The sequence below is a fragment of the Hypanus sabinus genome, chromosome 3, assembly GCF_030144855.1.
Source record: "Hypanus sabinus isolate sHypSab1 chromosome 3, sHypSab1.hap1, whole genome shotgun sequence".
NCBI classification, from domain to species: Eukaryota; Metazoa; Chordata; class Chondrichthyes; order Myliobatiformes; family Dasyatidae; genus Hypanus; species Hypanus sabinus.
In genome coordinates, this window is record NC_082708.1 from 190,056,562 (window position 1) to 190,067,927 (window position 11,366).

The window sequence follows — 11,366 nt, forward strand, 5'->3', positions numbered from 1 at the left end:
CGCAACATCTATAGGGAGAAGCGCTGTCGACGTTTCGGGCCGAGACCCTTCATCAGGACTCTCACACCTACCTGGACTATACATCCTCCCACCTTGTTACTTGTAAAAATGCCATCCCCTTCTCCCAATTCCTCCGTCTCCACAGCTTCTCATCTCAGGCTGAGGCTTTTCATTCCAGAACGAAGGAGATGTCCTCCTTCTGCAAAGGGGCTTCCCTTCCTCCACCATCAACACTGCCCTCAACCACGCCTCTTCCTTTCACGCACATCTGCCCTCACCCTATCCTCCCGCCACTCCACCAGGGATAGGATTCCTGTTGTCCTCACCTACCATACAACCAGCCTCCACATCACATTATTCTCCATAGCTTGTGCCATCTCCAACGGGAGACCACTACCAAGCACATCTTTCCCTCCCTCCCACTTTCTGCAGGGATCACTCCCCGTGCGACTCCCTTGTCCATTCGTCCCTCCCCACTGATCTCCCTCCTGGCACTTATCCTTACAAGCAGAACAAAGGCTATGCCTGTCCCTACACCTCCTCCCTCATTATCATTCAGGGCCCCAGACAGTCCTTCCAGGTGAGGTGACACTTCACCTGTCAGCCTTTTGGGGTCATTTACTGTGTCTGGTGATCCCCGTGTGGCCTCCTGTACATTGGCAAGACCGCCTCGCAGAGCACCTACACTCCCTCCGTCAGAAAAAGCGGGATTCCCAGCGGCCACCCATTTTAATTCCACTTCCCGTTCCCATTCCGACATGTCAGACCACGGCCTCCTGTATTGTTGTGACGAGGCCACACTCAGGTTGGAGAAGCAACACTTTATATTCCGTTTGGGTAGCCTCCAACCCGATGACATGAACATTGATTTCTCGAATTTCCAGTAATGCCTCCACCCCCTTCACCATTCCCCATCCCCTTTCCCTCTCTCACCTTATCTCCTGGCCCACCCATCGCCTCCCTCTGGTGCTCCTCCTACTTTTTTTCCCATGGCCTTCTGTCCTCTTCTATTAGATTCCCCTTCTCCAGCCCTGTATCTCTTTCACCAATCAGCTTCCCAACTCTTTACTTCACCCTCCCCCCCCCCAGTATCACCTATCACCTTGTGTTTCTTCCTCCCCTCCCCCCACCTCTAACCCTTTAACTCCTCATATTTTTCCAGTCTCGGTCTGAAACGTCTTTTCCACAGATGCTGCCTGGCCTGCTGAGTTCCTCCAGCATTTTGTGTGCGTTGCTTCGAATTCCAGCATCTGCAGATTTTCTCCTGCTTGTTTTCAGTTTTATTTGACATCAGCACAGTCATAGTGGGCCGAATGGCCGGTGTAGCGGGATTCTGAGCATCGAGGGAGTGGTGGGGAGGGGAGGGGAAGGGGTGAGGATGCCGGGTGGTTTAGAGAGAGGATTTGGACTCCAGCCTCACAGCGACCCTTCGCTGCCTCGCTCAACCTTGTCCGTCCGGAGCCACCTCGCTCCTGGGGTGAGAGCGACCGTCAGTTCGTCCACGGATCTCCCAGCCACCTGCCGCATTTGTGCGCTGAGGAGACCGTGTACCACACGTACACATATCTGCAGGGGCTTTTCCTCGCTTCTGGTGGTGGGGGCAAGAAGGAGGATCTCCTCGTAAATTTGCTCCTGGGGCTGGTAAAGATAGCGATCGAAGCGGGTACAACATAGAACTGGCCGGAATAGCACGTGCATAAACCCACAATGTGCCAAACCAATTAAACTGGTAATCAAATGGCCAACTAATCTCTTTTGCCGACGCGAAGTCCATATCCTTCCATTTCTCTTACGTCCATGTGCTGACCTAAATGTACCTTAGGAATCGCTAATGTTCTGTTTCTACCACCACTCTCTGTGTAAAAAACATGCCCCTCACATCTCCTTTGAAATGACCCGCTCAGGCTGACTGCTGGCGATGAGTCCGTGTAGGGGTGACTGCAGAGAGGGAGCACAGTGCCCACGGGTACCAAAGACCTGTTCCACAACGGCTGGGCACCGCGGCAAAAAAGTTCAAAGTAAATTTATTACCAAAGGACAAATACGTCGCCATATACAAACCTGAGATTCATTTCCTTGTGGGCATTCTCAACAAATCCATGAAAGGTCGCCAGCTGGAGTGTTCAACCAGAGTGCAGAAGGCAAGAAGAAGCTATGATATAAATAAATAAGCAATAAATATCAAGAACATGAGATGGAGTATTTGAAAATGAGTCCATAGGCCGTGGGAACAGTTCAGTGATGGGGTGAGTGAACCCCTTTGGTTCAAGAGCCTGAGGTAGTAACTGACCCCGAGACTCCTGTGCCTTCTTCCCGATGGCAGCAGTGAGAGGAGATGATCCCCACTGATCGATTCTGCTTTCCTCTGTCATTTAGGGTGTTTCGTGTAGGTCTGTTCAATGGCGTAGAAGGCTTTGCCCGCGATGGACTTGGCCATATCCGCTGCTTTGTGTAGATTTTTCCGATCAAGGGCGTTGGTGTTTCCATCCGGGGCTGTGGTGCAGCCGGTCAACACACTCTCCACCACACATCTATAGAAGTTTGTCGACATTTCAGATGTCTTGCCAAATCACTCCAAACTCCTCAGGAAGTAGAGGCGCTGCGTGCTTTCTTGGTAATTTCACTAATGAGCTGGGCCCAGGACAGGTCGTCTGAAATTAAAAACTGGGAATTTGAAGTTGCTCACCCCCTCCAACTCTGATCCTCCGATGAGGACTGCCTCGTGGACCTCTGGTTTCCCTCTTCTGAAGTCAACAATCAGTTCCTTGGTCTTATTGACATTGAGTGAGAGGTTGGCGTTTTGACACCACTCGGCCAGATTTTCAATCTCCTTCCTATATGCTGATTCGTCACCACCTTTGATTCGGCCGATATCAGCAAACTTGAATATGGCATCGGAGCTGCGCAGTCAGAGAGTAAAGCGAGCGGAGCCGGGGGCTGAGCACACAGCTTTGAGGACTGCCTGAGCTGATGGAGATCGGTGAGCCGATGCACAGTATCTTACCGGACAGGGACGCGAACGCTTCATTTCGATTGTTATCGTCTCTGTTCAGTGCAGACTGTCCATTGTCATTTCCAGAACCATCGTTACTCCGGACCCGATGCAGCACCAAACCACAATAAGATAAATAATTAAAATACAATGACTAAAACACAGAAGATAGCTGGTGTGCAGAGATTGTGTGTCCATAAAGTGACACCGGGCACAGGAGAGTCTGTACCTAAGGTGACTGACAGGAAATGATTGTGTAGTGGTGGTGGGGGTGTGGAGGGGTGGGTTTGTGGGTGGGGGTGTTGATCACCCTCACTGCTTGGGGAAGTAACTGTTACTGGGTCTGCTGGTCCTACGTAGCCTCCTCGCCGATGGGAGTGGGCCAGACAGGGTGGTGAGATCCTTCATGATGCTGCCGGCCCTTCTCATATGGCAAATCTAACAATAAACATACTTCGACCTTTGCTACGGCCTCGATGGCGGGTATGCCGGTGCCTGGGATGCACTGGTTGGGAAGTTTGCTGTTGCCTCAGTGTTTGGAGAAGTTTCGGAGAAATGTAATTTACATATTTTTGTGAAGAAACGAGGGTTCGGACGCGGACACGGGCACGTCCTCGCAGCACGCGGCAGCCAGAGCCCGTAGCCTGAACACTGCGCCCATTGACGGCGGGACCAGAGCAAACAGGAACCAGGCCGGAAGCGCACAGTGCCGGCTCTGTTCTCCGCCCAGGGAGGAACAGGCAGCTCGCTTGTACTCTCCGCGGTAAACAGAATCTGTCCTGGGTCCGAGCTACGGATTCCGATCGGTGCTGGAATTCCAGTGCGGAGAAAGTTGTCTGGTCCTTGGCAGTCTTGTGTCTATTGGCACCATCCTCAAACATCTGGGAGCCGTCCCGCCGACTGACCCAGCCGCAGAATCAAATTCACTTAACATCCGAACCAAAGGCAGGTTTGAAATCCCCGGCATTCGTCGTGAAATTTAGTTGTTTTGCTGCAGCAGTACGTTCCAATGTTTAATTTTATATAGAGAGCAATTGAAATAAAGGGTGCTAAAAGGGAAAAACATCGAGGTCGTGTTCATTGTCCATTCAGAAATCCGATGACCGAGTTGAGTGTGTGTCTTCAGCCTCCTGTACCTCCCCCTTGATGGGCATGTCCTGGATGTTGGGAGTCTTTTTGATGCATCGCCTGTTGAAGGTGTCCTCGATGCTGCGGGGGACTGAGCCCATGAGCCCATGGCTGGATTTACAACTCTCTGTGGGCGTTTCCGATCCTGTGCAGTGGCCCCTCCATACCAGACGGTGATGCATCCAGTTAGAATTCTTTCCAGGGTACACGTAGATCCAAAGATGCTGCAAAATATGTCGTTTGCGTTGACAAGCTAAGGATGTGTGGGAGCAGCCCACCAGTGTCGATATTAGCAGAATAGCAACAAATACAACAGAAAAACAAGCCTCGTTGTTCACCCCCCCCCCCCCCCCCCCCCCCCCCCCCGCCACACACAGACAGGCCTGGGATCTTCCCACCTCCAGTCCCTGGTCTGGACTTGTCAAAATAAGGCCTCCAGATTCCAGATTCCCCAATCCATCAGGCCTCCAGATTCCAGATTCCCCAATCCATCAGGCCTCCAGATTCCAGATTCCCCAATCCATCAGGCCTCCAGATTCCCCAATCTATCAGGCCTCCAGATTCCAGATTCCCCAATCCATCAGGCCTCCAGATTCCCCAATCCATCAGGCCTCCAGATTCCCCAATCCATCAGGCCTCCAGATTCCAGATTCCCCAATCCATCAGGCCTCCAGATTCCCCAATCCATCAGGCCTCCAGATTCCAGATTCCCCAATCTATCAGGCCTCCAGATTCCAGATTCCCCAATCCATCAGGCCTCCAGATTCCCCAATCTATCAGGCCTCCAGATTCCAGATTCCCCAATCCATCAGGCCTCCAGATTCCCCAATCCATCAGGCCTCCAGATTCCCCAATCCATCAGGCCTCCAGATTCCCCAATCCATCAGGCCTCCAGATTCCCCAATCCATCAGGCCTCCAGATTCCAGATTCCCCAATCTATCAGGCCTCCAGATTCCAGATTCCCCAATCCATCAGGCCTCCAGATTCCCCAATCCATCAGGCCTCCAGATTCCCCAATCCATCAGGCCTCCAGATTCCAGATTCCCCAATCCATCAGGCCTCCAGATTCCAGATTCCCCAATCTATCAGGCCTCCAGATTCCAGATTCCCCAATCCACCAGGCTTCCAGATTCCAGATTCCCCAATTCATCAGGCCTCCAGATTCCAGATTCCCCAATCTATCAGGCCTCCAGATTCCAGATACCCCAATCCACCAGGCCTCCAGATTCCAGATTCCCCAATCCACCAGGCCTCCAGATTCCAGATTCCCCAATCTATCAGGCCTCCAGATTCCAGATACCCCAATCCACCAGGCCTCCAGATTCCAGATTCCCCAATCTATCAGGCCTCCAGATTCCAGATTCCCCAATCCATCAGGCCTCCAGATTCCAGATTCCCCAATCCATCAGGCCTCCAGATTCCAGATTCCCCAATCCATCAGGCCTCCAGATTCCAGATTCCCCAATCCATCAGGCCTCCAGATTCCAGATTCCCCAATCCATCAGGCCTCCAGATTCCAGATTCCCCAATCTATCAGGCCTCCAGATTCCAGATTCCCCAATCTATCAGGCCTCCAGATTCCCCAATCCACGCCTCCAGATTCCAGATTCCCCAATCCATCAGTCCTCCAGATTCCCCAATCCATCAGGCCTCCAGATTCCCCAATCCATCAGGCCTCCAGATTCCAGATTCCCCAATCCATCATGCCTCCAGATTCCAGATTCCCTAATCCATCAGGCCTCCAGATTCCCCAATCTATCAGGCCTCCAGATTCCAGATTCCCCAATCCAACAGGCCTCCAGATTCCCCAATCCATCAGGCCTCCAGATTCCCCAATCCATCAGGCCTCCAGATTCCAGATTCCCCAATCCATCAGGCCTCCAGATTCCCCAATCTATCAGGCCTCCAGATTCCAGATTCCCCAATCCATCAGGCCTCCAGATTCCCCAATCCATCAGGCCTCCAGATTCTCCAATCCATCAGGCCTCCAGATTCCAGATTCCCCAATCCATCAGGCCTCCAGATTCCCCAATCCACCAGGCCTCCAGATTCCAGATTCCAAATCTATCAGGCCTCCAGATTCCCCAATCCATCAGGCCTCCAGATTCCCCAATCCATCAGGCCTCCAGATTCCAGATTCCCCAATCTATCAGGCCTCCAGATTCCAGATTCCCCAATCCACCAGGCTTCCAGATTCCAGATTCCCCAATTCATCAGGCCTCCAGATTCCAGATACCCCAATCCAACAGGCCTCCAGATTCCAGATTCCCCAATCCACCAGGCCTCCAGATTCCAGATTCCCCAATCTATCAGGCCTCCAGATTCCAGATACCCCAATCCACCAGGCCTCCAGATTCCAGATTCCCTAATCTATCAGGCCTCCAGATTCCAGATTCCCCAATCCATCAGGCCTCCAGATTCCCCAATCTATCAGGCCTCCAGATTCCAGATTCCCCAATCCACCAGGCTTCCAGATTCCAGATTCCCCAATTCATCAGGCCTCCAGATTCCAGATTCCCCAATCTATCAGGCCTCCAGATTCCAGATACCCAAATCCACCAGGCCTCCAGATTCCAGATTCCCCAATCCACCAGGCCTCCAGATTCCAGATTCCCCAATCTATCAGGCCTCCAGATTCCAGATTCCCCAATCTATCAGGCCTCCAGATTCCAGATTCCCCAATCCACCAGGCCTCCAGCTTCCAGATTCCCCAATCTATCAGGCCTCCAGATTCCAGATTCCCCAATCCATCAGTCCTCCAGATTCCCCAATCCATCAGGCCTCCAGATTCCCCAATCCATCAGGCCTCCAGATTCCAGATTCCCCAATCCATCATGCCTCCAGATTCTAGATTCCCTAATCCATCAGGCCTCCAGATTCCCCAATCCATCAGGCCTCCAGATTCCCCAATCCATCAGGCCTCCAGATTCCAGATTCCCCAATCTATCAGGCCTCCAGATTCCAGATTCCCCAATCCATCAGGCCACCAGATTCCAGATTCCCCAATCCACCAGGCCTCCAGATTCCAGATTCCCCAATCCACCAGGCCTCCAGATTTCAGATTCCCCAATCCATCAGGCCTCCAGATTCCCCAATCTATCAGGCCTCCAGATTCCAGATTCCCCAATCCATCAGGCCTCCAGATTCCAGATTCCCCAATCTATCAGGCCTCCAGATTCCAGATTCCCCAATCCATCAGGCCTCCAGATTCCAGATTCCCCAATCCACCAGGCCTCCAGATTCCAGATTCCCCAATCCACCAGGCCTCCAGATTCCAGATTCCCCAATCTATCAGGCCTCCAGATTCCCCAATCCATGAGGCCTCCAGATTCCAGATTCCCCAATCTATCAGGCCTCCAGATTCCAGATTCCCCAATCTGTCAGGCCTCCAGATTTCAGATTCCCCAATCCATCAGGCCTCCAGATTCCCCAATCCATCAGGCCTCCAGATTCCAGATTCCCCAATCCATCAGGCCTCCAGATTCCAGATTCCCCAATCCATCAGGCCTCCAGATTCCAGATTCCCCAATCCACTAGGCCTCCAGATTCCAGATTCCCCAATCCATCAGGCCTCCAGATTCCAGATTCCCCAATCCATCAGGCCTCCAGATTCCAGATTCCCCAATCCATCAGGCCTCCAGATTCCCCAATCTATCAGGCCTCCAGATTCCAGATTCCCCAATCCATCAGGCCTCCAGATTCCCCAATCCATCAGGCCTCCAGATTCTCCAATCCATCAGGCCTCCAGATTCCAGATTCCCCAATCCATCAGGCCTCCAGATTCCCCAATCCACCAGGCCTCCAGATTCCAGATTCCAAATCTATCAGGCCTCCAGATTCCCCAATCCATCAGGCCTCCAGATTCCCCAATCCATCAGGCCTCCAGATTCCAGATTCCCCAATCTATCAGGCCTCCAGATTCCAGATTCCCCAATCCACCAGGCTTCCAGATTCCAGATTCCCCAATTCATCAGGCCTCCAGATTCCAGATACCCCAATCCACCAGGCCTCCAGATTCCAGATTCCCCAATCCACCAGGCCTCCAGATTCCAGATTCCCCAATCTATCAGGCCTCCAGATTCCAGATACCCCAATCCACCAGGCCTCCAGATTCCAGATTCCCTAATCTATCAGGCCTCCAGATTCCAGATTCCCCAATCCATCAGGCCTCCAGATTCCCCAATCCATCAGGCCTCCAGATTCCAGATTCCCCAATCTATCAGGCCTCCAGATTCCAGATTCCCCAATCCACCAGGCTTCCAGATTCCAGATTCCCCAATTCATCAGGCCTCCAGATTCCAGATTCCCCAATCTATCAGGCCTCCAGATTCCAGATACCCCAATCCACCAGGCCTCCAGATTCCAGATTCCCCAATCCACCAGGCCTCCAGATTCCAGATTCCCCAATCTATCAGGCCTCCAGATTCCAGATACCCCAATCCACCAGGCCTCCAGATTCCAGATTCCCCAATCTATCAGGCCTCCAGATTCCAGATTCCCCAATCCATCAGGCCTCCAGATTCCAGATTCCCCAATCCATCAGGCCTCCAGATTCCAGATTCCCCAATCCATCAGGCCTCCAGATTCCAGATTCCCCAATCTATCAGGCCTCCAGATTCCAGATACCCCAATCCACCAGGCCTCCAGATTCCAGATTCCCCAATCTATCAGGCCTCCAGATTCCAGATTCTCCAATCCATCAGGCCTCCAGATTCCAGATTCCCCAATCCATCAGGCCTCCAGATTCCAGATTCCCCAATCCATCAGGCCTCCAGATTCAAGATTCCCCAATCTATCAGGACTCCAGATTCCCCAATCCATCAGGCCTCCAGATTCTCCAATCCATCAGGCCTCCAGATTCCAGATTCCCCAATCCATCAGGCCTCCAGATTCCCCAATCCACCAGGCCTCCAGATTCCAGATTCCAAATCTATCAGGCCTCCAGATTCCCCAATCCATCAGGCCTCCAGATTCCCCAATCCATCAGGCCTCCAGATTCCAGATTCCCCAATCTATCAGGCCTCCAGATTCCAGATTCCCCAATCCACCAGGCTTCCAGATTCCAGATTCCCCAATTCATCAGGCCTCCAGATTCCAGATACCCCAATCCACCAGGCCTCCAGATTCCAGATTCCCCAATCCACCAGGTCTCCAGATTCCAGATTCCCCAATCTATCAGGCCTCCAGATTCCAGATACCCCAATCCACCAGGCCTCCAGATTCCAGATTCCCTAATCTATCAGGCCTCCAGATTCCAGATTCCCAAATCCATCAGGCCTCCAGATTCCCCAATCCATCAGGCCTCCAGATTCCAGATTCCCCAATCCACCAGGCTTCCAGATTCCAGATTCCCCAATTCATCAGGCCTCCAGATTCCAGATTCCCCAATCTATCAGGCCTCCAGATTCCAGATACCCCAATCCACCAGGCCTCCAGATTCCAGATTCCCCAATCCACCAGGCCTCCAGATTCCAGATTCCCCAATTTATCAGGCCTCCAGATTCCAGATACCCCAATCCACCAGGCCTCCAGATTCCAGATTCCCCAATCTATCAGGCCTCCAGATTCCAGATTCCCCAATCCATCAGGCCTCCAGATTCCAGATTCCCCAATACATCAGGCCTCCAGATTCCAGATTCCCCAATCTATCAGGCCTCCAGATTCCAGATACCCCAATCCACCAGGCCTCCAGATTCCAGATTCCCCAATCTATCAGGCCTCCAGATTCCAGATTCTCCAATCCATCAGGCCTCCAGATTCCAGATTCCCCAATCCATCAGGCCTCCAGATTCCAGATTCCCCAATCCATCAGGCCTCCAGATTCCAGATTCCCCAATCTATCAGGCCTCCAGATTCCAGATTCCCCAATCTATCAGGCCTCCAGATTCCAGATTCCCCAATCCACCAGGCCTCCAGATTCCAGATTCCCCAATCTATCAGGCCTCCAGATTCCAGATTCCCCAATCCATCAGTCCTCCAGATTCCCCAATCCATCAGGCCTCCAGATTCCCCAATCCATCAGGCCTCCAGATTCCAGATACCCCAATCCAACAGGCCTCCAGATTCCAGATTCCCCAATCCACCAGGCCTCCAGATTCCAGATTCCCCAATCTATCAGGCCTCCAGATTCCAGATACCCCAATCCACCAGGCCTCCAGATTCCAGATTCCCTAATCTATCAGGCCTCCAGATTCCAGATTCCCCAATCCATCAAGCCTCCAGATTCCCCAATCTATCAGGCCTCCAGATTCCAGATTCCCCAATCCACCAGGCTTCCAGATTCCAGATTCCCCAATTCATCAGGCCTCCAGATTCCAGATTCCCCAATCTATCAGGCCTCCAGATTCCAGATACCCCAATCCACCAGGCCTCCAGATTCCAGATTCCCCAATCCACCAGGCCTCCAGATTCCAGATTCCCCAATCTATCAGGCCTCCAGATTCCAGATTCCCCAATCTATCAGGCCTCCAGATTCCAGATTCCCCAATCCACCAGGCCTCCAGCTTCCAGATTCCCCAATCTATCAGGCCTCCAGATTCCAGATTCCCCAATCCATCAGTCCTCCAGATTCCCCAATCCATCAGGCCTCCAGATTCCCCAATCCATCAGGCCTCCAGATTCCAGATTCCCCAATCCATCATGCCTCCAGATTCTAGATTCCCTAATCCATCAGGCCTCCAGATTCCCCAATCCATCAGGCCTCCAGATTCCCCAATCCATCAGGCCTCCAGATTCCAGATTCCCCAATCTATCAGGCCTCCAGATTCCAGATTCCCCAATCCATCAGGCCACCAGATTCCAGATTCCCCAATCCACCAGGCCTCCAGATTCCAGATTCCCCAATCCACCAGGCCTCCAGATTTCAGATTCCCCAATCCATCAGGCCTCCAGATTCCCCAATCTATCAGGCCTCCAGATTCCAGATTCCCCAATCCATCAGGCCTCCAGATTCCAGATTCCCCAATCTATCAGGCCTCCAGATTCCAGATTCCCCAATCCATCAGGCCTCCAGATTCCAGATTCCCCAATCCACCAGGCCTCCAGATTCCAGATTCCCCAATCCACCAGGCCTCCAGATTCCAGATTCCCCAATCTATCAGGCCTCCAGATTCCCCAATCCATGAGGCCTCCAGATTCCAGATTCCCCAATCTATCAGGCCTCCAGATTCCAGATTCCCCAATCTGTCAGGCCTCCAGATTTCAGATTCCCCAATCCATCAGGCCTCCAGATTCCCCAATCCATCA